The sequence below is a fragment of the Cnephaeus nilssonii genome, assembly GCF_951640355.1.
Source record: "Cnephaeus nilssonii genome assembly, chromosome: 5".
NCBI lineage: Eukaryota > Metazoa > Chordata > Mammalia > Chiroptera > Vespertilionidae > Cnephaeus > Cnephaeus nilssonii.
Window position 1 is genome coordinate 3,424,487 of NC_137076.1, and position 27,054 is coordinate 3,451,540.

Below are 27,054 nucleotides of genomic sequence, written 5' to 3' on the forward strand. Positions count from 1 at the left end.
GATAAAACCGTTGATACTGATCACTACCAACAACAAATAATTAATTTGAACCATGCTTTGATTGTGAAATGACCAGAATGTTCCAGAAGACACAGAAAAGTAATTTTGCTTCATGATGACGCACCATCATACACTTCAAAACCAGTTAAAGACACGTTAAAAGATCTTGCCTGGGAAGTATTAACCCACCTGCCATATTCACTCCTTCAGATGACCACTTGTTCCGATCAATGGCACACGCACTTTCTGAGCAGCACTTCAAAACGTACGAAGAAGTGGAAAATTGGTTGCTGAATGGTTTGCCTCAAAATAAGAAAAGTTCTATTGGGGCAATATCCACAAATTACCTGAAATATGGGGAAATGTGTAGCTAATGGTGGACATTACTTTGAATAAAGCACTTTTGATGTTTCTCTTGAAATTATCCTTTGATTACAAAATCCGCCATTATTAACCGGTACACCTAGTATGTACAACAGGATGGTCTAGAATGTGTGTGACTGGCATCTCAGAAGGAGAAGATAAAGGGAGTGGAACAGAACAGTTTAAGAGTTAATCACGGAGAATGTTCTAAAAACGATGACTGTCATGACCAACAGATTCAAAACACTTGCTAAAATCAAGTTGGGTGAGAGCAAAGTAAATCACATCATAGGCAGAAGGCTGAGGCTCAAATACAAGACAAAAACCCTAACAGCAGCCAGAGTTAAAGGCACAACCGCCTCCAAGCAGCAACAGAAATGGTAACGGCTTTTCTAACAGAAAACCTGGAGGCAGTAGCCACTGGAATGACAGACATCTTTAAAATACAGAGCGACAGTAGCAGCCACACCTGCACACGCGCCAATCTAGAACGCGTGCCTAAGCCAAGCAGCCCCCAAAGCACAGATGGAGGAAGACATTGCCAGACCAACTAAAAGGCATGCTGTCTGCCTCTGTGGGATGTGTTGGCTCTGGTCACAAACACCGACTCCGTACACTTCACTTCCATGTATTTAAACATCCCACAAGGAATGGTTAGAATTACCGCTACAAACCGCTCTATGCTTTTACGTTGAAATTCTCTTGCCAACATGAGAAACATGGAAATAAACCACAAACATAGTTAGATATTTTAAGACACTTTTATGGATAACGGTGGAAGAAAACAAAAGATCAGTGTGGACAATCACAAGTGCAGTTTATCTCAAGAATGCAAGTGTGTTTTATCATTTTTAAAAATCACCACATTAACAGCAACAACAAAACATTAAAAAGTGATATAATTTAACACACATTAACTAGGATAAGAAGCAAATCTTTCCAAACTTATAAAAACTATCCACAAATAACCTATTGGTATTGTATATTTAATGGTGAATTATCAAACTTGTTCTCCTAAAAACAGATAAAAGATAAGAATATGTTTTCATTTATTCTTTGGTTCATCATTATAAGGGAATTCCAAACCAGTATAATAAAACAAAATAAAGATTTAACATACATAAACATTAATGATGGCTTATTCTTGTATGCAATTGAAATGATATGTAAAATCCAAAAGAATCTACAAATTGAACTATTGTTATTCATAATTGAATTAAATATAGTCAATACATAAAAATCAATTACATTTCAATATACAGCAACATAAAACAGAAAATTAAAATTCATTTAAAATAGATTATATTTCAATTGTTACAGTCAAATAGGTTCAGGTCATGCTGCTGACAAACATTGACACAGCTGTTTGCAGACAATGAAGTGCAGTTGTATATAAGGGTGATGTGTGGTCACTGATCAATAAGTAAGATGTCAATTCTCGCCAAATTGTCCTAGTGATTCACAGCACTTCAGACAGCTTTAACAGCCTCATTTCTGTAAAAATTACAAAATTATTTTAAAATATTTTTTATTGATTTCAGAGAGGAAGGAAGAGGGAGAGATAGAAATATCAATGATGAGAGAGAATCATGGATCAGCTACCTCCTGCACACCCCCTACTGGGAATTGAGTCCACAACCCGAGCATGTGCCCTTGATCAGAATTGAACCCGGGATCCTTCAGTCCAGAAGCCAATGCTCTATCCACTGAGCCAAACCGACTAGGGCTACAAAATTATTTTGAAATGTATATGTCAGTGGGAAAAAAAGGAACATCTGTAATTCTTTCAACAGGAAAGACAAATTTAAAATAAAAATAAAGATATATACATCGTTGGAAATAAAATAATAAAATAAAATCTATATGTGAGTAGCCCTAGCCCTGGCCCACAGACTGAGGACTGAGGCTTGAATTCCAGACCTCAATTGCAGGTCCAGTCCCGGGCCGAGGTCAGGGCTCGCATGGGAGGCAACCTAGGGATGTGTCTCTCACATCGATGTTTCTCTCCCTCACCCCCCCCCCCCACACACACACACTTCCACTCTCTCTGAGAATCAATGAAAACAATATCCGTGGGTGAGGATTAACAACAACAACAATGTAAGTGTAATAAAACTGGTCTAGGATAGCCGGGACAATCATGAGGAAGACCCAGGAGGATTTGTGTGGCAGATTTCGAACTTCCCATTCCCCCAGGAGTGAAGAGGGTGTGCCTTCAGTGTGAGCACAGGAGATCCACGGAACCACACAGGCTGTCAGCAATACACCCACACGTGATGTCAGTTACTTTCTGGCCAACATACAAGATGGTTAATCCTTTTTAAAAATGGTGTCAAGCCCAGCTGGTGTGGCTCAGTGGCTGAGTGTCGACCAATGAACCAGGAGGTCACGGTTCAATTCCCACTCAGGGCACATGCCCGGGTTGTGGGCTTGATCCCCAGGGTGGGGCGTGCAGGAGGCAGCCGATCAATGACTCTCTCTCATCATTGATGTTTCTCTGTCTCTCTCCCTCTCCCTTCTTCCCTTAAATCAATAAAAATATATTTTTCAAAAACGGTGTCAAATAATGTAAACACACACACACACACACACACACAAACACTGGCTTCTCTATCATACCAACTGAAGAATGCCTTTCATTTTTAAACAGAAACCATCCCTGTGATGATCAGTGTGGCTGCAGGCGCACCCGGGTACAGCCTCCCAGGTGGCGTGTTTTGTAAAAACTGAGGATGGGACCACCGCTCTCTGGGATGCTCTTTGCCGCGTGGCCTGGACTCCAACCCGCGATGCCCCAAAGGCTTTTGCTGCTAACGTGCCGTGGGAGAAGCCACGCAGGTCTTTTTGAATCACAGCGCCACTTAGATTTGAAATGTGCTTTCACGATTCTATTCGTTTCTATACAAAAACCCTGCCAAGGCCATCTCGTTCTTTCCTGAAGGCACAGCCTCTGTGGTGTCTTCAGTTCCTTTTCCACGGAATTTCAAACTAACAAAGGATACTTATCAACATCGAGTGAGGAAAGTAGAGGCCCAGCGTCACTTACCTGGGACCTTGGAGGAGGTCCTGGCGAGGATGCTGGACGCCAGCTCTGAAACCCGGGCTGGCAGGTGCGCTCCCGCGTGGGCACTCCCACGAGGCGCTCCCGAGACTGGGCTCTGGGGGACCAGGACTATTGACCACAGGGACCACCCTATCCCCAGACCTGGCTGCTGGGCCTGGGGCACTGAGGCTCCTTCCCCTCCCCTCTCCTGGCACCCTGTGCTCCGCCCACCTGTGCATAAGGAGCCACTTCGAGGTCAGGTCGCAGCCCTTAGAGACCCTCTGGGTGGCCCAGTAACTGAACCTGGAGTCGCATATAAATTCAAGGTGCCGGCCAGCGCGGAGACAGGAGACAAGCCTGGAAGGTAAGTGCCCTGGCTTATTAGAACCGCACATTGGAGTAAAGGAATAAGCAGTCATAATGCTGTACACCTGAACTTGTCCAAAGCTACCTCAGTATGTTACAAAGAAAACCCCGCCAGCTCCCAGTGCGGAGTGGCTCTGTGGTTACACGACTAGAGGGGTGCCTTCGCCTGCCGCATCCACACCCAGTCTGACAGGAGCAGGAGCCCGCAGTAAAGAAGGTGAGTTTTATCCCTAGCCGGTGTGGCTCAGTGGATAGAGCATTGGCCTGCAGACCAAAGGGTTCTGGGTTCGTTTCCCAGTCAGGGCATATGCCTGGGTTGTGGGCTCCATCCACGGTAGGGGGCATGCAGGAGGCAGCCGATCACTGATTCTCTCTCATCATTGATGTTCTATCTCTCTCGCTCTCTCCCTTCCTCTCTGAAATCAATATGTATGATATATATATACTAGAGGCCCGGTGCATGAAATTCATGCATGGAGGGGGAGGCGTGTCCCTCAGCTCAGCCTGCACCCTCTCCAATCTGGGACATCCCTCTCACAATCCAGGACTGCTGGCTCCCAACTGATCACCTGCCTGCCTTCCTGATTGCCCCTAACCGCTTCTGCCTGCCAGCCTGATCACCCCCTAAGCACTCCGCTGCCAGCCTGATTGATGCCTAACTGCTCCCCAGCAGCCTGTTTGCCCCCAACTTCCCTCCTCTGCTGGCCTGGTCACCCCTAACTGCCCTCTCCTTCAGGGTTGATCACCTCCAACTGCCCGCCCTTGCAGGCCTGGTGCCTCCCAACTGCCTGCCCCTGCTGGCCATCTTGTGGTGGCCATCTTGTGTCCACATGGGGGCAGGATCTTTGACCACATGGGGGCAGCTATATTGTGTGTTGCAGTGATGGTCAATCTGCATATTACTCTTTTATTAGATAGGATAGAGGCCTGGTGCATGGGTGGGGCCTGACTTGCTTGCCTGGAAGGGTGGGGGTTCCCTTGGGGCGTGGGGCAGCCTGAGCGAGGGGCCTGTGGTGGTTTGCAGGCTGGCCACACCCCCTGGCGACCCAAGAGGAGGCCCTGGTATCTGGAATTTATTTACCTTCTACAATTGAAACTTTGTAGCCTGGAGCAAAGCCAAGCCTGCTGCTCACTCCTCGGCCAGCAGCAATTTCTGTTGGAGTTAATTCACCTTCTATAATTGAAACTTTGTAGCCTTGAGTGGAGGCTTAGGCTGGCAACAGGATGGCTTCTTTTGTTACCGCGGAAACCCAAGCCTCCCTCCCGCTCTCAGTGGCTATAGCCATCTTGGTTGGGTTTATTTGCATATTTGCTCCTGATTGGCTGGTGGGCATGGCTGGGCTGGTGGGCATGGCTTGGGTGTAGCGAAGGTGCAGTCAATTTGCATATTACTCTATTATTAGGTAGGATCATACATATATATAATATATGTAACATATTTAATATATATATATAATAGCCTACACCCTCTTCCATCCCTTGGGGGATATCCACCTGCCAGCTTAGGCCCGATTCCTGGGGGAATTGGGCCTAAGTTGGCAGTCAGACATCCCTCTCGCAGACCTGAGCTCTCACAGTCTTGGTCTCCTCACTCTTTACCACCTGCCTGCCCCCTGGTGGTCATTGCATGTCATAGCAACTAGTCATTCCACCATTCGGTCTATTTGCATATTAAGGTTTTATTATATAGGATTTTAAAAAGTGAGGGTTTAAAGTCTCAGGAAGAGGCCCATCTGGAGATGCAGGTGAGCTAGTGCACAAAGACCTGGCTCCCAGGTAGCTTCCAGGGATAGTCATATATGGAAAAAATCATGACTCATGGTGACGGAGGGAGTCAGGGTCAGCATCTCTCCTGATTGGCAGGGTTGGGTGGTGATCACGGCATCTGTTCATGATGTCAGCCCTGGGGTCACTGTCTGGCTTGGGAAGCATGTGGATGGTGGGGGCACGCTGCTGCTTTTCTGGGCCTGGAGCTGAAACAGCCGAGGCCCAGATGTCCTCTCATGTTTGAAGCTCAGACTCTGCAGTCAGCAGACTGGAGGCTTTGTCCCTAAGATTATTTGATGCCACCAGGACCTCGTGGTCCTGCAGGCTCAGTGATGAAGGGAGGGATGGGCAGGGAGAGGGAGGCAGGGTAGGCAGGTGCTGGGGAGGCCAGTGAGAATCAGAAGGAAAGAAGTTGGAAAGGTGACATAAGGAAATCACATGTCTGCACGTTACACTCCGAGCCTCTACCTGCCCTCAGTATGTTTGAATTTCACCCCAACTCCCCAGGTTTTGAACCAACAAATTTTCCCCCCAAGAATCAAAATTGCAATACTTTTGTCCTTAGCATATTTATAAAAGGAGTTGTGAGTTTGCTGAAATGTGTATTTACAAAATGCAGCTTTTTAAAATTATTTATAATTACAGGTGGTAAATATATGTAGCCTCATTTTCATGTTTCAGATTGTTCTTGAGCAGGAATTTATTAGAACTTAATTATAAGTTGAAATTTATGTTAATTACTAGAGGCCTGGTGCACAAAATTTGTGCATGGAGGGGGGGTTCCCTCAGCCTAACCTGTACCCACTCCAATTGGGGACCCCTTGGGGGATGTTTAGGCCCTCGGATCAGGCCTAAACTGATGGTCAGACACCCCTCTCACAATCTGGGACCACTGGCTCCTAATCACTCACCTGCCTGCCTGCCTGATTGCCCCTAACCCATCTGCCTGCCTGCCTGATTACCCCTAACCCCTCTACCTGCCTGCCTGATCACCCTTAAGTGCCTCTGCCTGCCTCCCTGATTGCCCCTAATTGCTCTCCCCTGCTGTCCTGATCTCACCCCCAACTGCCCTCCCCTACTACCCTGGTTGCCCCCAACTGCCATCCCCTGCTGGCCTGATCTCGCCCCCAATGGCCCTCCCCTGCCAGCCTGATCTTGCCCCCACTGCCCTCCTCTGCTGGCCAATTTGGTTCTGATTGGTCGGTTTCTATGCCAGTCAGTGTCAAAAGCTCCACCTCTTAGGCAGCCATTGGCTCCTTACATTCACCCAGATTTGGTTCTGATTGGTCAGTTTCTATGCCAGTCAGCATCAAAAGCTCCGCCTCCTAGGAAGCCATTGGTTCCTTACATTCACCCAGATTTGGTTCTGATTGGTCAGTTTCTATGCCAGTCAGCATCTCTGGGCCTATCAACAGGACCTGATCAGAAAGGCGGGGCTGGTCAGCAGCCCCGGAGACCTGGAGAGAAATAGGAAGGACGCCTTAGGCCCTGTGGGACTAATGGAAGTGGGGCGGGGTGGCATGGAGGCGGTGCCTGCACTTCTGATCACTTGCACACTGTGTTTTATACCACAGCATGTGACAGCGGCTGTGAAGGGCACCAATCAGAGCCTGAAGGCAGAGCTGAAGCAGCTCCTGCAGCAGTTGCTATGGTGACCCAGGACTCAGTGCTTCTGTGCTCTGAGAGAGGGTTCCTCCCTCAGGCCTCCCAAGAAACAGCTCAAGGAGGACACCTCAGGCCTGGTGGGACTGATGGAAGTGGTGCGGTGGCATGGAGTTGGTGCCTGCGCTTCTGCACACTGTGTTTTATACCACAGCATGTGGCAGCGGCTGTGAAGGGCGCCAGGGCAACCCAGCGCTGACTGCAGGACTGACTTCCGGTTGGTCAGCCTTCGGTCGTGATTGGTCGTTACAACCCTGGGCTTTTATTATTAGGATATGTTAAAATATGTTTTATTTTAACAGTTTTATTCATAGATTGAGCAAAATATATTAGGAAGAAAACAGTGCAGACCATACCTTAAATAATAATTTAAAATGGTAACATATCTAATAGATAACTTTATATATTATTGATAATAATGAGCATATAATACTGCCCTGCATTTTTATATTTAATTTAAAATGTTTACACGTTTTCTAAATCATTCTAATAGCTCATTTGCTGGTGTCCTGCTATGGACATTTTTATTTGAGATCTTTTAAGTAAGTGGATTGCAGCAATAAGTGTTAGAAAGAATTTAGTTCCATTCCACCAGGGTTGTTATGTGTGTGCTCTTTTTTCATCTTAAAAGTATTTTCCATTTTTTTCTGGCGATTTCTTCATTGACTCATTGGTTGTTTAGGAATGTGTATGGCACTTCCACATAGTTTTAATTGTTTTGTTATTCAATTCTAATCCCATCATGGTGTGAGGATATACATTATATTGTTCCAATTCTTTTAAATTAATCAAAACTTATTCTATGGCCTAGGAATTGGTCTCTTCTGGGCTGTATTCCATGTGTATTGGCAAACAATCTTTATTCTGTTTGGGGTAGAATGTTTTATAGATTCCATTCCAGGTCATAGAGTATAGTTATGGTTAGTAGCATTGTTAAGATCTCCTATTTTTTTGTTTTATTTTGTTTTGTTGTTGACCTTCTGCCTAGTTGTATAATTGACTATTGAAAATTGGATATTGGCATCAACTTTTGTTGGCTTGCCTATTTCCCTCAATCTGCCATGTATTTCATATTCTCTCATTTTACTTCATCTACTTAAGGGCTTTGTTTTCATGTGCATTTATTTTTGGAATCGCTGTATCTTCCTGATGAATTGTCTCTGTTATCGTTGTTAGGAATCGGCATGATCTCTAATAACTTTTGGGGTTTCAATCTACATATATGTCCGTGTATTGGATTGAAAACGAGTCTCCTGGAGAGAGCATGTAGTAGGCTCTTGGTGTTTCTATGCAGGCTAACAACCTCCGCCTGTCAGTTAGCTAGATTAACAATTCACATTTAAGGATTTCGTTTATGAAGTTGGATTTAGGTTGGCCATTTTCTTTTTTATCTTTGTACATCTCATGTCTTTTTTATTTTCTTTTACCTTTACTGCTCTCTTTTGCTTTAATTGACTATTTTAGAATACCATTTTGATCCCTTCAACCATTTTTAACTATTCTAATCATATTTATTTCCCTAATGGTTGGTCTGTGGCTTTCCATGCACACTTTAACTCATCAGAATCTACTTCAGGGGGAATGTAGCTGAATCGCAGCAAACATGCAAACATCCCCCATACGCAGCTTCATTTCCCCTGCCCACCTTTTGTGCTAGATTTCTTAGACATGGTACATTTATATGCTATACACCAAAAATACAATGTTGGCAATACTACTTTACATGTTATTTTTTAAAATATTTTTATTGATTTCAGAGAGGAAGGGAGAGGGAGAGAGAGAGAAACATCAATGATAAGAATCATGGATCAGCTGCCTCCTGCACATCCCACACTGGGGACTGAGCACGCAACCTGGGTATGTGCCCTGGCTGGGAATTAAACTGTGACCTCCTGGTTCTTAGGTCGGCACTCAACCACTGAGCCATGTTTTCAAGACTTTCTTGTGTCTTTGACTTTTAACATGTAAACAATGTTGTTTAGACCCAGGAGGGCTCTTCTTACTCTCTGTTCCTGGTCCGCTCTCAAGGTGACACTCCACCTTTACAAGGAGAGAGCTGGGGGGCACTAGCCTCTGTCTCTGGGGGGAACCTTTTCCAGCAGGGGACCTGCCCTCACAAGCAGTGGGGTGTTGGGGGCACAGACCATTGAGGGGATTATGTTCTACAGCCAGGCCTTAGGCAGAGCGTCCATGGAGGAAGCAAACTTTCTGCTCCTCTTGCCCGAAACAGAGCTTGTGTGAGGTGAAACTAATGGCCATGCAAAGGGCTGTGGCCACCCCCTCGGGAGGGACCGCAGCCTCTGCCAGGGGTGGAGGGAGAGAAAGCCAGCTTCTGGCCTCCTGGGCCCTGAGTGGAGCTTCTGTCCCGAGGAATGCAGGGGCAGGAAGGGGTCGTGACTCAGCTGCCATGACGCTCACGGCTTGTACCAGGTTTAATACATTTTCTTGATTAAGTATTTCTGCCCTTCTGTGTCCCCTCCGATAAGTCCAGCCCTTTTAAGTAGCTCTTTCAGAGAGTGCTCACCGTTTCTGTGACTATGTCCCTGGAGAAACGGTCTGCAGTCGCTCCTGCTGCCAGCGAGGTCCTGGGCCGCGTGTGCCTTTATCTCAGGCAAGCATGTCAAACTCACGACCCATGGGCCGCATGTGGCCCACAGCGAATATTTTTATGGCCCAGTCAATATAAGGGTATGTAAGAAACGTTTTAATAAAAATTTTGTAATTTAATTTTTACAATATCCTGTTATATATAATCTCTGTATATAAAAACCTAAGCGACCGAATGACCAAATGACTGGTCGACTGGTCACTGATGCACACTGACCACCAGGGGGCAGACACTCAACACAGGAGCTGCCCCCGGTGGTCAGTGCACTCCCACAGCTGGAGTACTGCTCAGCTGACCAACCCGTCCTGGTGGCCCAGCAGCCGGGCGGCAGCCACTCATTCCCTCCGTAGTCCTGCAGGTCCAATCTCCAGAGAACAAGCCAGGCACCGATGGCCCTGCACTGCTGGCATGATCCCGACAGCGCCACTGGCCTCCTGGAAATCGGCCTTGGGCATCATGGCCGCTTCCCCTCCCTAGAGGCTCCCCAAGGAAGAAACAATACCAAAGCGGCCACCAGGTGGCTCCTGACAACCGGTGTAAACGTCAGCGGGAGGGATCTGGATCCTGGGCTGGCAAGGGCATCCCACCCCCTGCCCAGAGTGCCAATCGCATCCCAGCCCCCTCTCCCACCCCCTCCCATGGGCACCAGATGCAGGGCTCATGGCTAGTGAGTGCCACTGTGGTGGTGGCGCGAGCCTCTCCTGATCAGGACTGACTGGGCATGAGCCTGTGGCAGACACAGCAGGGCTGGGATGAGTGGGAGTGGCAGGCAGGAGCGTCAGGCAGTGTTGGACTGCCAGTTTCAGCCCAATCCCCACAGGCCACACCAAGGGACCCCCACCTATGCACGAATTTGTGCACTGGGCCTCTAGTTATTAATAATGAACTATAATGTTCGCTAATGACTGATTACTATAATGGTGTTGCATTCATTTCCCTTATGTGCCTTACGTGCAGGTACACCATTTCTCTCCACTAATACTAGCAGCGAATATTTTAGCAGCTGATTGCCGTGTCCTTAGTCTTGGACTGACTTGTTTGGTGTGCGCAACAGGAAATATTTACCTTTCAGAGAACAAGAAAAATAGGTTTATTTGTGTTATGTTTATTCATTTGTGCAGTTATTTAGTGTCTGGTAAGTTAATGTTCAAGAAAAAATTTTAATTTTTATTAAAATGTTCTATTATTTTATGTTAATGATTATTCATTTATTTCAGCCCTTTGTATTCAGCATGTCTCTATCCAAATAAACCTACATTTCTATGAAAATTGAAGCTTTTACCCTGGTTGGTTTGGCTCGTGGGTAGAGCATCAGCCTGTCAACTGAAGGGTCCTGGGTTCGATTCCAGACAAGGACACATGCCAGGGTTGCAGGCTCAATCCCCAGCAGGGGGCGTGTGGAAGGCAGCCAATCAATGATTCTCTCTCATCATGGATGTTTCTGTCTCTCTCCCCCTCTCCCTTCCTCTCTGAAATCAATAAAATATATTTAAAAATAAAATAAAATGGAAGCTTCTGTTGTTTTGCAGCCCACATAAACTTAAACCTTGTTTATTTGGCCTATGTTAGCCTTTGGGTTTGACACACTTGATTTAAGCTGTCTTGAAAGACTCCTGATACTGGGTAAACACTGTCCTCAACATGAGTTCACAAGGAATGGTCCCTAACAAAGAAAGAGGATTTCAGTCAGGCAGGGTGGGCAAGAGAGAGAGAGAGAGAGAGAGAGAGAGAGAGAGAGAGAGGACTCATACTTCCTGGGACGCATGTATCATGGAAGAGAAATTGGAGGGCATGTCACCCAAAGCCATGACCTTTGTATTAGCCCTCAAAATGCTCCGTGTTCCCAGCAGGTGTAAGAAAGCAGAGATGTGAGCGCAGGTGTTAGAATCCCACCTATAGTGCTCCCAGTTCAGTGTGTGAGTGTGTGCGTGGTGACTCCAGTGTGTAAATGGTGTGTGTGAGTGTGTGTTTCCAAAATGCAGGGTCTAAATTTGCTAATTATGAATATGTTAGTTTACTATCTGGTTTTACTAAATATTGTAAACAATATAAATCCCTTCTACTTTAAATAATTTTTAAAGTTCCTATTTCTAGTTATCTTTATAGACCTATATCTTTTTTTAATAAATCTTTATTGATTTCAGAGAGGAAGGAAGAGGGAAAGAGAGAGAGAAACATCAATGATGAGAGAGAATCATGGATCAGCTGCCTCCTGCATGCCCCACACTGGGAATTGAGCCCACACCCGGGCATGAGCCTTTGACCGGGAATCAAACCCTGACCTCTTGGTTCATAGGTTGATGCTCAGCCACTGAGCCACCACAGCTGACGCTGGACCTGCATCTTCTAAGATGGTTGCATGGTGCTCTATAAAAGTGCAATGGCCTGAATTTACCCATTGGAGTTACTGAGTCATGTGTAGATTGTCACAGCATCAGAGCAGAGTGGACCGAGGTAGACGAACAGCTGACACCTGTCTGAGGAATGGAGACCAGCTGGTGCATGGGCTCTGGGTCCGGGGGGAGCAGGCTCCCCTCTGTAGCCCAGGAATAGTTTTCTGAATGGAAAACCACACTGAGGGCAGTACCGGACCGGAAGGCCCACCCTCGGTCCCCCAAGTCACTCTTCCTCGTGCAGGAGCTGATTGCAGTGGGAGTCACAGGTGGGGGGCCCGCTCCCCACCATCTGCTCTCTTTGGCCGTCACCACAGAAGCCAGAATTGCTTTGCACATTTTTCAAAACACTCCACAACGCTCCTGTTTTAGCTTATATCCCAAGCTGCCTCCTGTCTGAAATCATGCCGCACCCCTGTGTTCCTTCAGAGCAACATCACACACAGCAGCAACCGCCACGTTTATTCTGTAACTATCGCTCGTCAAATATCTGGAAAACGTTAGAGCTGATTCTGTGAAAAACCAGCCATGAATGTTTTTACTCAGTGGATGTAGAGGAATTAGGGATTCTATGGCATGATCTTGGAGGAAGTATCACACAGACTATTTGAGTAAGCATGTATCCGCTGGCCACGCATAAAATAATTCACTGTAAAAGAAAAGATGTTTAAATGTCTTCACTAAAATGGAGGATTTGGGCCACCACGAACGTTATTATGTGACTGAAAAGGCAAGCATGGGATCCTAGCCAGGCTATATAAGATGCAGCTACAAGTCAATGATAAATGCTCAGAGAGCTCAACAGGGAGAAAAAAGCAAAAACCTTGAACACTCTTCACCTCGCGAATAATGAGAACCAAACGCCGGTGAGCCTCTGTCGGGTTTCAACATTGACAGGCGCAGGCAGGTGCACATTAAAACCTCACACTGCACACCTGCCCGGCTACACTTGAAAAAGACGGGCGGTGCTGGCTTCTGTGAGCGGGTGGGCGCCTGGGACTCGGACACGCTGCTCCTGGGAGAGTCCGCTGGTAGAACCACTTTGGAAAACCAGGCAGCAGTTTATACTAACGTCCATGGGGCCTCCTTCTGACCCCCACCACTCCTACCCCCTCACAGTCCCCCAACCCAGGCCTAGGAACAAGCACATGTGTCCACCAGACATGGAGAAGGAAGTTTGCAACTTACTCTTTTTAAAAATATACGTATATGTTTTTATTGATTTCAGAGAGAAAGGGGGAAGGAGAGAGAGAGAATCATCAACTGCTGCCTCCTGCACGCCCCGCACAAGGGATCGAGCCCGCAACCTGGGCATGTGCCCTGACCAGGAATCAAGCTGTGACCTCCTGGTTCATAGGTCGACACTCAACCACTGAGCCACGCCTGCTGGGCTGCAATTTACTCTTGATACTTATTTATAACTGGAGGCCTGATGCACGAAATTCATGCAAGAGTAGGCCTTCTTCCTCCGGCCACCGCGTCGAGTGATCCACATAATCATAGAAGAGCAAACAGGCCCGTACAAGGCAGCGCGCAGTGTGACCGCACCTGTGGGCAGCTCGGACACAGCCTCACCTCTGCAGGGGAGGTCGGAAAGGCAGCTGCTTCCCTGGTGGCTGCAGACTGCGGTGTGATGCGAGGAAATGTGGTGCAGCAGGAATGTCATCTGTCTTGGTCTGGGGGGTGGTTTTCCTGGCGATTTATGTGTGAGATCTTATCAAACCGCGCGGTATACAGTACAGGTAACCTCAGCACATTTTACACGATGCATATATTATTCCATTAAAAATATCCAGACTTGCCCAAGCCAGTTTTGCTTAGTGGATTGAGTGTCGGACTGCACACTGAAGGGTCCTGGGTTTGATTCCAGTCAAAGCACATGCCCAGGTTGCGGGCTCGATCCCCAGTGTGGGGTGTGCAGGGGGCAGCTGATCCATGATTCTCTCTCATCATTGGTGTTTCTCTCCCTCTCCCTTCCTCTCTGAAATCAACAAAAATATTTAAAAATAAGTAAATGAAAATGTTGAGAATCACTTGGAGTGGTGATGGTTTATGCAAATGTCAATGCTACATCAGAGATAACAATGAATCACCTTTATATTTGTAATGATGAACCAGGTTGGCCTTTTCTTGGATCAGGAACTACAACTACAACAGAGACCTGGTGCTGCCCCTCTGCCCCTCACTCACCTCTCACTCAATTGCAGGAGCCAGGCCCAGGGGCCGGCGGGGCGGGGCCAGTGGCTCCCAGGGCCTCCTTGGACACAGTGGGTCAGGCAAACAGCAAGGTTCACACCTGCCTAAGGCAGTTACATTGTTCTCACGCGCATCCTCCCTGCCATTTCCCGGCCTACGGGATGGTGTCTTTCACTGAGCAAAATAAGCCAGTCAGAGAGAGATAAGTGTCACATGACTTCACTCATGTGTGGAATCTAATGAACCAAATAAACTGATGATCAAAAATAGACCTAGAGTCATAGAAGCATGAACAGACTGTTGAACCCCAAGGGAAGGCAGGGGAGGGTTAAGGGGGGAGAAGAGGTCAACCAATGAACTCATATGGGTATATGCATCACCTCTGGACACAGACCACAGACAACGGGTGGTGAAGGCCTGGGTGGGGGGCGGGGGCAGGCTGGGAGAGGTCAATAAGGGAAAAAGGGGACATATGTAATACTTTCAACAATAAAGATTCTATTTTTTTTACAAAAGCAGTTAGGTTCACTCAGTGTGTGGTGACGCTCTATGGCTATGGACACGTGCTTATGTGCGTGGCCACTCTTAGAGTATCTTGCAGAGTAGTGCCCAGTGCCCCGAGAATCCCCTGCAGTTTACCTGCTCCCATCCCGCCTGAACCACCCACGCCCCTTCCCGCTGTTCCTGGAGCGTGTGGAAGGAATGCAATCGCACGCCTTTCAGGAGGGCCTTGTTTTAGCAAAACCCATTCCAGACTCTCCCGTGCTTTGGCGCGGCTTGCGAACCCATTCCTCAGTGCCGGGCACTATCCCAGCGCGTGGAGACGCCTGGCATTTTGGCTGTTGGTGGAGGTTTTAGTTTTTTGGTTTAATCCAGCTCCTTACCGAGGGCGTCTTGGTTCCCTCCATGCTGGGTGACTAGAGCCACTGTAAACATCCACAGGCATTGTTTCATGTTGACATAAGTTTTCAATTCAGTTAGTAAGCACCAGGAGAGCCGGTCCTGGGCTGTGTGTGAGACTGCTGGGCTTGGGCAGAAGCCGCCCAGTGGCCTCAGGGCCTCAGTGCTGCTGCTCCGCTCTGCGCCCCACTAGCAGGAAAGGGACTCCGTGCCCTTCGGCCGTGAGCATTGAGAGTGTGCTTTGCTTTTGTTTTGTTTCATAGCCATTTTTAAAAAATATTTTTATTGATTTCAGAGAGGAAGGGAGAGGGAGAGAGAGATAGAAACATCGATGATGAGAATCATTGATCAGCTGCCTCCTGCACGCCCCCTACTGGTGATCGTGCCCACAACCTGGGCATGTGCCCTGACCAGGAATCGAATCATGACCTCCTGGTTCATAGGTGAACACTCAACCACTGAGCCACACCTGCCGGGCTTCATAGCCATTTTTTTTATTACTAGAGGCCCGATGCACGAAATTCATGCACTGGAGGAGTGTCCTTTAGCCCAGCCTGCACCCTTTCCAATGTGGGACCCCTCGAGGGATGTCCAACTGCTGGTTTAGGCCTGATCCCTCTCAAAATCCAGGACTGCTGGCTCCTAACCGCTTGCCTGCCTGCCAGCCTGATTGCCCCCTAACTGTTTCCCTGCTGGCCTTATTGATGCCTCACCCCTGCTGGCCTGGTCACCTCCAACTGCCCTCCCCTGCTGGCCTGATCTTGCCCCCAACTGCCCTCCCCTGATCTTGTGATGACCTGGGGGTGGCCATCTTGTGATGATGTGGGAGCCATGTTGTGATGACATGGGGGTGGCCATCTCGTGGTGGCCATATTGTGATGACATGGGGGCAGCCATCTTGTGATGATATAAGGGCAAGAGGCCACCTAGGCTTTTATTAGTATAGATTATTATTTTTTTAAATATATTTTTATTGATTTCATATAGGAAGGGAGAGGGAGATAGAAACATCAATGATGAGAGAGAATCTGACTGGCTGCCTCCTGCACGTCCCCTACTGGGGATCCAGCCTGCAACCCAGGCATGTGCCCTTGACTGGCATCGAAGCAGGGACCTTTCAGTCCTCGGGCCTATGCTCTATCCACTGAGCCAAACCAGCCAGGGCTTCATAGCCATTTTAATAGGTAGGTAGACATATCTCGTTGTTGTTTTACTCTCCAATCGCGTAATAAATGATGTGGAGCACATTTTCATATGCTTATTTACCGTTTTCATATGGTTCTTGCAGTTTCTGTTCATATTTTTTGCCCATTTTTAATAGGCTTGTTTGTTCTCTTATTACTGAGGTTTATGTGTTCATTATACATTTCAGATGCAGTTTTTTTAAATCTGTGTGTTTAAACTTTCTTCAAGTCTGTCTGACCCTTTGTTCTTTCTATGGGCATAATTTTAGTATCATGTAACTTTGTTTTTCAGGACTTTACATTAGAGTACCATGTGAAGAATTCTGTGTTTTGTTGTTGTTGTTTTTCCTGTCTGTTCTTTGGATTCTGAAAGATAAATTTCACCACTTAAGAGAATTTTGTGTGTCTGTGCTCACTCTTTAAAATCATTTTCTACTTTTTATTTTACCAGCTTTATATATCTGGTAATGGAACTTCTATTATACAATTACTGTCGTTTCTTAGAGCAGTCCTCGAAGTTTATAGTGTCTTCGCTCTTCCTCTTCTATGTGGTGGAATATGGGTCCAAGCTCCTCTCGGAGCACCTCCTGCCTGTCTCCTGCCTGTGCGTGCAGCGTCTGCTTTCTATTCTGAAGGAGTGTTGAGTGTCACACTTCCTCTGCTCCATACCTATTGCCATTCCTTCCCACTTCCTTCCAACTGTGCATGAGCTGTTCACATTGGATTGATGCTTAGTTCAAGTGAACTACTGTCTTAATTACCCGTGAAATGTTTGTTTGAAACTGTATTCTGATTGTATTTCAAAAAGAAACTGTTGGCAACTTTGATCAAAAAGACAAAAAAGCACCCCGATGCTTTCACAGCTTTCTCTTTGCTGTGGTTGGCACTGTGGATTTCATCGGCTGGACACCACTGCGGCATCTCTTGTTTCAGGCCCACCTTTGATTAACTTTCATTTATTTCATTTATGTTCTTGATCAATATGCCCTCTTTATAGTGTGATTGGTGTAAAGTATTTAGCTTGCATTTGACATGCTAAAAATAATTTCCTTTCTGATCAACAAGGTTGCGTATCACCTTTAAAAAATGTGCATGCTTGCCCTGCCGGCAGGGCTCAGGGGTTGGGTGTCCATCTAGGAACCAGGAGATCACGGTTCGATTCCCAGTCAGGGCACACGCCTGAGTTGTGGGCTCCAACCCCAGTGCGGGGTGTGCAGGAGACAGCCGATCCATGATTCTCTCTCATCATTGATGAGTCTATCTCTCCCTTCCTCTCCCTTCCTCTCTGAAATCAATAAAAAAAAATGTTTTTAAAAAATGTGCATGCTTATAGTTAAGCAGGAGGAGGAGGAGCAAAAGTAAAAGAGGAAAAAGAAGGAGAACAAGAAGAGGAGGAGGAGAAGCCAGAGCAGAGAGATGAGTAAAAGGAGAAATACACATAGAGATTAAAAGGGACAACGGCATGGAAGGAAACCCGTGATGGCAGAGACGTGGGAATCGGTCAGCTCTGTGGATGGGCCACCTTCATGATGAAAATATAACCATCTCACAATACATTCAGTATCACAAACACTTGAGTAAGAAACGATCAATTCAGTTGTCACTTTTAGGTACAATAGTTGTATGAATATGATGAAAAAAGAGATTTTTAATTAAATTTAAATGACTTTCTTTGCCACATTTTATTATCACATTCTAAACTGTTCATTTTGTTTTTTAGAGATGAGCACTTTTTTTCATTAGTTTAGTCTGTTTATTTTTTAATTGCTTTGTGGGCAGAATTACTGAAACATTGCCAAGCCAGGCACTATTTTAAAATGTGCAATAATATCTGACACAAGTGGAGGATTCATCGACTTAGAAAAATAATTCTGATAAAAATTTGACTGCAAATATTGACTGAATCATCAGGATGATATTTTACAATATTGTAATATCTATACTTTTGAACCATAAAATATGTTCTGTTCGTCATTATTATTGTGGTCTCATCAAACTTTTCCCAATCTTTGACCAGGAATTAGGAGTAACCCACAGTGAGATGCGGGTATCGGCCCCGGAGCCTGTGTTGATGTGAGAAGCCTGCTCCGCTGTGGCCACCAGTACAATGTGGACATCGCCCAAGCGGCCAAGGGAGTGGGCTTCCTTTGGATCTACATTAGGGGACAATCACCATCATTTGTAGCTTCGGGAAGAGAGAGCATAGAATTCTTGGAATTATGCCATATGAACATCAGTTCATTTGTTTCATCGAATCCTAAAGTGAGACTCGTCCATCATCTTAATATGTGAAGATTTCCTATCCAATAGCACCAAAAACCTGTTTGAATTACTCTGGAACCGAGAAAAATATCTAAAAGTGGGAAACATACAGAAACAGATCCAACTTCAGAAAGAAAAATCATTAGGAATTTGTAAAAGTTAAAGAGAATTTTGTAGTATTACTTGTTAAGGTTGCCTTACGCAACCAAGTAATATACAATAGTTATTTTTTAGTGAAGAAATTATTATCAAAATTCAATTTTTAAATGGTTATTTTATAATATTGATGGCAGCATAATCATTTACACAAACTTGGGCAGAAACATTAGCGAGACAGTAAATCAGAGATTGTAGCGATATCTGAGGTTCTATTTTTCAGAACACTCTGTTGCCAAATTATATCTTGGATAAAAATTGATGTTCCATTTGATTCCGTAATTATTGACTTGGCTGGGAGCTCACTCTTCACAGAGAAGGTTATGAATGACTGCCCAGCTGTTGCTGCCAGGTAGGAAGGTTGCAAATGGAGCAATCAGTTCAACTTCCTATGGAAGATTCTCAGAGCGAAGGAGGTAAAATTGGAGGTTGTTGGCTGACCATGGACATTAGACCAGGTGCATGCAGTTGCCAAGATCCGTAGTCAGACACCACTAACGAAAAGCCGTAAAGAGACTGTGCTCCTTCAAAGTTGAAGACACCAGGGACTCTTACAATTTTTTTGTGTGTGTGTCTAAAACTCTATATTTTAACTGGTGGAAAATTCTTAAAGATGAATGACTATTTTGCCCGTAAACCAGTGTTAAAAATTGTTTGGTTAATTGGTGTAAACTAAGAATTATATTAATATTGTGCATTTTTACAAAAAGTATGTGAATGTAACCTAGAATTTTCTATATCAATATGCTTATCTTTTCTATAACATGAAGTGAATTTTAAACCTCATTAGAGGATAAGGGACTAAATTCTGAAATATAAGTGTACCCAATGTGTATTTAAGCATTTAAGGTGTAGATTGGTTTATTTAAAACATTTAATATTATATTGTGGCCCGGCTGGCATTGCTCAGTGGTGAGTGTCCACCTATGGACCAGGAGGTCACGGTTTAATTCCCAGTCAGGGCACATGCCCAGGTTGTGGGTTCCATCCCCAGTAAAGAGCATGCAGGAGGCAGCCAATCAGTAATTCTCTCTCATCATTGATGTCTCTCTCTCTCTATTCCTCTCCTTTCCTCTCTGAAATCAACAAAATTATATTTTAAAAATGTATTATATCGTGGCCTTCAATCCTGATACATTATATAGTTATATAATGTATAACTATATATAGTTATATAGTTATATTATAAAGTTATATATTTCTAAAATTGGTAATAATATGGCTGTAGCAGTAAAAATAAAATGGCTTTCTGCCTATATTATTGAAACAAAAATGATGCTGACATAGGTATTATCTGTGAGTCACAATGTGAAACTGCATGAGGCACAGGAGTCAGAAAGACTCTCCGTGAGGCCTTGGTGGTGGAGGACAATAGGTGCAGTGAGCTCCGAAGACCGCGCTCACCCGTGTGTGGCTCAGGTTTCAGGAGACTTTGGATTAGGGACTGTGAGGCTGCTCGCTCCCACGTCAGGGCCATGCGGATCGGACGCTGGTCTAAGGGTGAGCCCCATAATGAGGCCGCCAGTCATCTCGCATTGTCGGGAGCTCCTGCTTCACTTTCACTTTCCCACACACACGCCAGCTCCCAATTCTTGACAGAAGGCTCTGCAGACAGCCCCTAGCCTTCTGTCTGGCGGATTCTCATTTAAATGATGTATGCACTCATGAGCTGGCAGGGGCGCTGAGCAGGGCGCGCTGAGGGCGGCTCAGCAAATGAGGAGGCCCCCGGGCACCGAGGCCTCTCGCTGGCACCCTGGGCTTTGCCACAGGGCAGCTCCTGACTGACAGGTGGGCAGAGCCTGGCTGCTGCCTCCTCACACACTGATTGCCTCTGAAACACCATTAACAGGGCTAACGCCCGTCACTCACTGCTCAAGGGAAAAGGGAGGCTTTCCTCATGGAAGCAAACAGCATAAAATTATCCTGATGCTAACTTATCTGTGCTTGCAATTTACCAGAGTGAGTAAACAAAAATAATGAAAATATAGTGAGATATAGGATTCCCCCCGAAGGTGGTGTCAACTGTGCAAATGCCCGTGACTCCGCCTGTGAAATTTCTGGTTATTACAGTAAAACTCCAATTAGCAATGCTATGGCCAGTGCTTCCAAACTTCAGACCTTCAACCTGCAGAAGGGGTTTCACAAAACCATTTGCATTTAGAGACCATTAAGGTTTTTAATTGATGTACATCTTGCTCAAATGCTAAAGACGGTGTTTTTCATGAAAGACCAAACAAGAAGACATTGTATTTTATAACAACATATATCAATGTGATAACGGCTGCATTCAACACACTTATACTAAATAATGTTAACATTGTGGATAATATTTAATACTGCCTAAATGCCGGTGAGAAATGGGAACCTCAGCAGCTTGTTTAAGTATTCAAAGTGGTCATTTAATTTTCAGTAACTGGAGTCCTGTGATTGACAGCGATTGCTAGAAAAGCAGGGACGGTGCTGGAATCAGTCGCCGTAACTGCACTTTCACCCAAACCTTACCCGAAGTTATTTTCATGTTCCACTGGGAGGGGAGCTTCCTCCCACAGCTGCTTTCACTTCAGGTCAGAACTTAGCTGGACTAAAGGGGGGTGAGATTTCTTAAAGAGCCAGCAGGTGCTCACCTGTCCAATGACCTGGTTGCAACATACATCTGCCTCCGCATTGAAATACAAAATCCAGGAATTAATTCTTGGTAGGATAATTATACCAATCTTATATTTAAACCTATTTTTTTCATTCTCCATACTTAAAGTTGAGCAAAAGCAAGTGGGTGAGAAAGGACGCTTAAGTAAATGGCCGCAAGCCTTTGCCACGCCTTTGCAACGTCCCGCAGAGTTCTGCTTTCTCTGCTCAGTCAGCGCTTTGGATCTCTGGGAATTGCACTTGCATCTTCTTGTTCTTTTCAAAACTCTGTATCACATTGAGTCTGGTTTCCTTTGCATCCCAACGAGAAAATATAAGCCAATAGGAGGCGTGCTTGTCCTGCAGCTGACACTGTGGGTGGAGACCCCACCCCCTGCCCTCTTGCTGTAACTGCTCAGCTCCCCCTGCTCCTCTTGGCATCGAGGACTTGCTCTCGGGTGATGTCTGCCCCTTCCTTCGTGTGGTACTCCCCTTCTTCCATCTAATGCTCCTTGTGCTCAGGCGCCAGGCGCCCCAGAGCCTGTCCCAGGAACCGTGGTTCCCCCGCAGACCCTCCTCCTCTGTCTGCCGTGGCAGAGCTCCTCCTGAATTTCCCGTTATAACGTTTCTCCCTTTTCTCTCATCATGGAACTCTAGGATTTTTCTTTTCCATTCATTCCGCTGAAGGCCACCTAGCAAACTTGCCAAGAGCTTCCATCTTGGCCAATCAGAAGTTCAATACTTGTCCATCAGATCACTGATCTCCAAGGAGGATCTCTGTCTCCTATTTAAAATACTTTGCATGGCCTGGTTGGTGTGGCCCAGTGGTTGAGCATGGACCTAGGAACCAGGAGATCACGGTTCGATTCCCAGTCAGGGTACATGTGTGGGTTGTGCTCTTGATCTCCAGTGTGGGGCATTCAGGAGGCAGCTGATCATGGATTCCCTCTCATCATTGATGTTTCTATCTCCCTATCCCTTTCCCTTCCTGTCTGAAATCAATAAAAATAAAGTAAAATACTTTGCATGGCCTCCTGCCCCTGCTTTCTTCCCTCTGTTGGCTTCTTTGCTGCAGTTTCCTTTGCCAGATCCCCCCCTCTGATCTCAAAATATCCAGATCCCTCAAATCTTCCCATCCTGCCCTTTCCTTTTTGTTATCCTATATAACAAAAGCCTAATATGCTAAGTGTCCGGTCATCCGGTCGTCCAGTCATCCATTCAACCAATCAAAGCGTAATATGCTAATGATATGCTAAGGCCACTCAAGCTCTCACTATGATGTGCACTGACCACCAGGGGGCAGACGCTTAATGCAGGAGCTGCCTCTGGTGGTCAGTGCACTCCCACAGGGGGAGCACTGCTCAGCCAGAAGCCAGGCTCACGGCTGGCAAGTGCAGCTGTGGTGGTGGGACCCTCTCCCACCTCCGTGGCAGGGCTAAGGATGTCCAACTGCCGGCTTAGGCCTGCTCCTCACAGGCCTAAGCTGTCAGTCGGACATCCCCCAAGGGTTCCTGGACTGTGAGAGGGTGCAGGATGGGCTGAGAAACCCCTGTACCAAGTGCACAAATTTCGTGCACTGGGCTTCTAGTCAACAATAAATCTCTATTGATTCCTTAAGTTCAGTCACCTTAAATGTCAACATAACTTTCTAACAGCTTTACTGATATAATCCACATACCATAGTATTTATCAGATAAATTATATCATACCATGTTTCTCTTACTTCACTTGCATTGCATTCGTGTCAGATAATTTTTCCTATTAAATAATGTCTTATCATTGATTTATATTTATCAAAAATTAGACTTAAGTACATTCTTCATTTATAATAATGTATTCCAGTATATTCTCAGAGCGTGCAACCATCACCTGGTCAAGTGTAGCAAATTTTCATCTGCCCCCAAAAAAGCGCCATCCCCATCAGCAGCCACTCCCCAGTGCTCAGTGCCCTAAGTCCAGGTACCGCGTCAGGCCGCACAAGTCTCTGCAGTAGCCCATGGAGGTCCCTCTGCTTATTCTCTCAATTTTTGTTGTTGTTAATTTGATACTCTCTCAATGTCTCCTACGTCTTTAAAAGCAGTTTTGCTGAGGATAGAGAGAGGGATGTGGGAAGGACTGGGAGTGGGAAAGGACCAAGTCAGAGCGAAGAAAAGAGAGTTGGTCACGGCCCGGGGAAGGAGTTTGGGCAGAAGCCTCTGGGAAGTGCCTCCGGGAAGGACCCCGCGAAGGAGAACTCTGACGGGGAGGTGGGCTGAGTGTGCAGACAGACACCGGAGGGAGCCCGGCTGGCCAGGGTGATGCACTGTGAGCCGCTGTCCTTCACAGCAAACCCCTCAGGACCCGCCCTGTGCGGGCTCAGCATCACATCTTGTGCACGGGCGCAGCTCCACCAATGAACACTGTACTGGGTACTCAAAACCTGGTGACGAGGGTAGATTTAAAAATATAGATGTTTTTACTGATTTCAGAGAGTGGGAGAGAGAGATAGAAACTTCAATGATGAGAGAATCACTGATCGGCTGCCTCCTGCACGCCCCCCACTGGGGATGGAGCCCAAAACCCAGGCATGTGCCCTGAACTAGAATAAAACCATGACTTTCTGGTTCATAGGTCGATGCTCAACCACTGAGCCATGCACACGAGCTGGCAAGAGGGTAGATTTTATGTTAATTATTTTTTTTTCTTCTCTTTATGTGCCCTCACCGGGGATTGAACCCATGACCGTGGTGCATAGGACATGTTAAATATTCTTACACACAAATAATAACTAGAGGATGGGAGGGAACTTGTAGGTGATGAATGTGTGTATGACATAGATGGTAGTGATGGTTTCACAGGTACACACTTCTATCCAAACTCAGGAAGTTGTGTATATTAAATATCCACAGCTTTGTATATCAATCATATTTCAATACCGTGGTTAAAACTCTATTGACACTGCAAATTTCATTGACTTTTATGTAATTGCAAAATATTTAGATACAAGATACGGATATAATTTTTTAAAGTTTTTGATACATAAAATAAAACAACGCGAGTCAAGATGAGTAGTTATGGGGTGACGCCATGAGTCTTGGTAAGGAACACGAGTTCGAAAGGAAGCCTGCGTCATTTGCGTGCCAGAACCCGGTCTCTGCCAAGACTTCTCACCAGAACTGATGGAGGAGCAGGTGCTGGGAAGTCATCACGTGCTTTGCATTCCGGGCGTGCTGCTGCCACGCAGGGTTTGCTGTGGGAGATGATTCCGGGTGCTAATTAAATGAGCGAGGTTCTGCGCGAGGCTCCATGCACATGGGCAGAAACATCCCTCCTGCCGGCTCGCTCAAGGGACCTCCAGCCTAAGCTGGGCCCCAAAGCCTAACCTTGGGGGAAATGGTAATCGCTCCCCACACCCCGACGCCATCCCACAGGAATGCGGTTCCATACGCCTGGAGTAGAGGGAGGGAGCAGTGTGTAGACTTGAAAAATGTTAGCTCATTCACAAAAGCACGGAACAGGCGGCGCATTTGGCATTGGGTAGATCTCTTTTAGGGGAGGGAGCAGCCATCAGCTGGCATTTGAATGGTAATGTTTCCAAACTGCTCAGCAGCTTTGCAGTGTGAAGATACATAGTTTGATGTGACACTAACGTGGTGCGATGTGCAGGGAATGTGTTAAAGCCACAGAATAAATGAAGGGGAGGAGAGCTGGGTGGTTGGAATCGGGAAGAGCACTTTAGGCCGGGAGCTCCTGTTGAGAGCAGCACTAGCAGCTTTGTGGTGATGCAAAGCCGAAGGGAAAAGTGGGAATCTGTCCCACCATCTGCCACATTTCTCACACTTCAACCCCATTGCATTGGTCAGATTATTTTCCTATTAAATAATGTCTTATTGATTTTTATTTATCAAAAATTAGACTTAAGTGTATTCTCCATCCTATATAATAAAGAGGTAATATGCAAATTGACCATCACTCCAACACACAAGATGGCCGCCCCCATGTGGACACAAGATGGTTGCCACAAGATGGCCATCAGGGGAGGGCAGTTGTGGGCAATCAGGCCAGCAGGGAAGGGCAGTTGGGGGTGATCAGGCCTGCAGGGGAAGGCAGTTAAGGGGGACCAGGCCTGCAGGGAAGGGCAGTTGGGTGCAACCAGGCAGTCAGGGGAGGGCAGTTGCGTGCAACCAGGCAGTCAGGGGAGGGAAGTTAGGAGTGACTGGGCTGGCAGGGGAGGGCAGTTGGGAGTGACCAAGCCAGCAGGGGAGGACCATTGGAGGTGACCAGGCCGGCAGGGGAGGGCAGTTGGGGGCAACCAGGCCTGCAGGGGAGGACAGTTAGGGGCAATTGGGCCAGCAGGGGAGGGCAGTTAGGGGTGACAGGGTCAGCAGGAGAGGGCAGTTGGGGGTGACCAGGCCTGCAGGGGAGGACAATTAGGAATGACCAGGCTGGCAGGAGAGGGCAGCTGGGGGCAACCATGCTGGCAGGGAAGGGGTGTTGGGGGCAACCACGCAGGCAGGGGAGGGAAGTTAGAGGTGACTGGGCTGGCAGGGGAGGGTAGTTGGGAGTGACCAGGCCAGCAAGGGAGAGCAGTTAGGGTAGACCAGGCCAGCAGGGGAGGGCAGTTGGGGGGGACCAGGCCAGCAGGGGAGGGCAGTTAGGGATGACCAGGCTGGCAGGGGAGGACAGTTAGGGGCAATTGGCAGGGGAGCAGTTAGGCGTCAATCAGGCTGGCAGGGGAGTGGTTAGGAGGTGATCAGGCTGGCAGGCAGAAGCAGTTAGGGGCAATCAGGCAGGCAGGCAGGTGAGCGGTTGGGAGCCAGCAGTCCTAGATTGTGACAGGGATGCCTGACTGCCTGTTTAGGCCTGATCCCACCAGATCGGGCCTAAACGGGCAGTTGGACATTCCTTGAGGGGTCCCAGATTGGAGAAGGTGCAGGCTGGGCTGAGGGACACACACCCCTGTGCATTAATTTCGTGCACTGGGCCTCTAGTTTATAATAATTTACTCTGAGCTTATCAAGTCCCTTGTGAGCTATAGAAACAGGGTTTCCATTCAGGAAAATATTATCGTTCAGAGTAGATCCAATTGAAGATATCAATAACTGTATGTATTTTATCCATAAAATGTAACTTTTAATAATATCAGGTAATTTCAGTAAAGAATAAAAATATAATCATACTAGAAAATACATTCCACAAAAATTCAGTAACATGGTTTAAGAAAACTACATGGTAACATTTATTCTAGTTAATTACACTGTACCAATTATATTTTTTCTGTCCATGAAACTCCAAACTTAGGGTTTACCTAATAAATATAAAAGTTATTTATAGACGTTTTAAATATACAAAGATAAGTGACTCTTGTTTCTCAGAATGCATTTTAATGTTAAAATAGTTTAAATTCACCCACATATTAAAGCAAATGTGTTAGTCTTCAAATAGGGATTTCACATCTTTGTTTAACATAACCGTATTCCGTGACAGTCTCACCAGTACTGTCTCCGTGTCGCTAGTCCATCCTATGGGGATTGTATGGTGACTTATTCC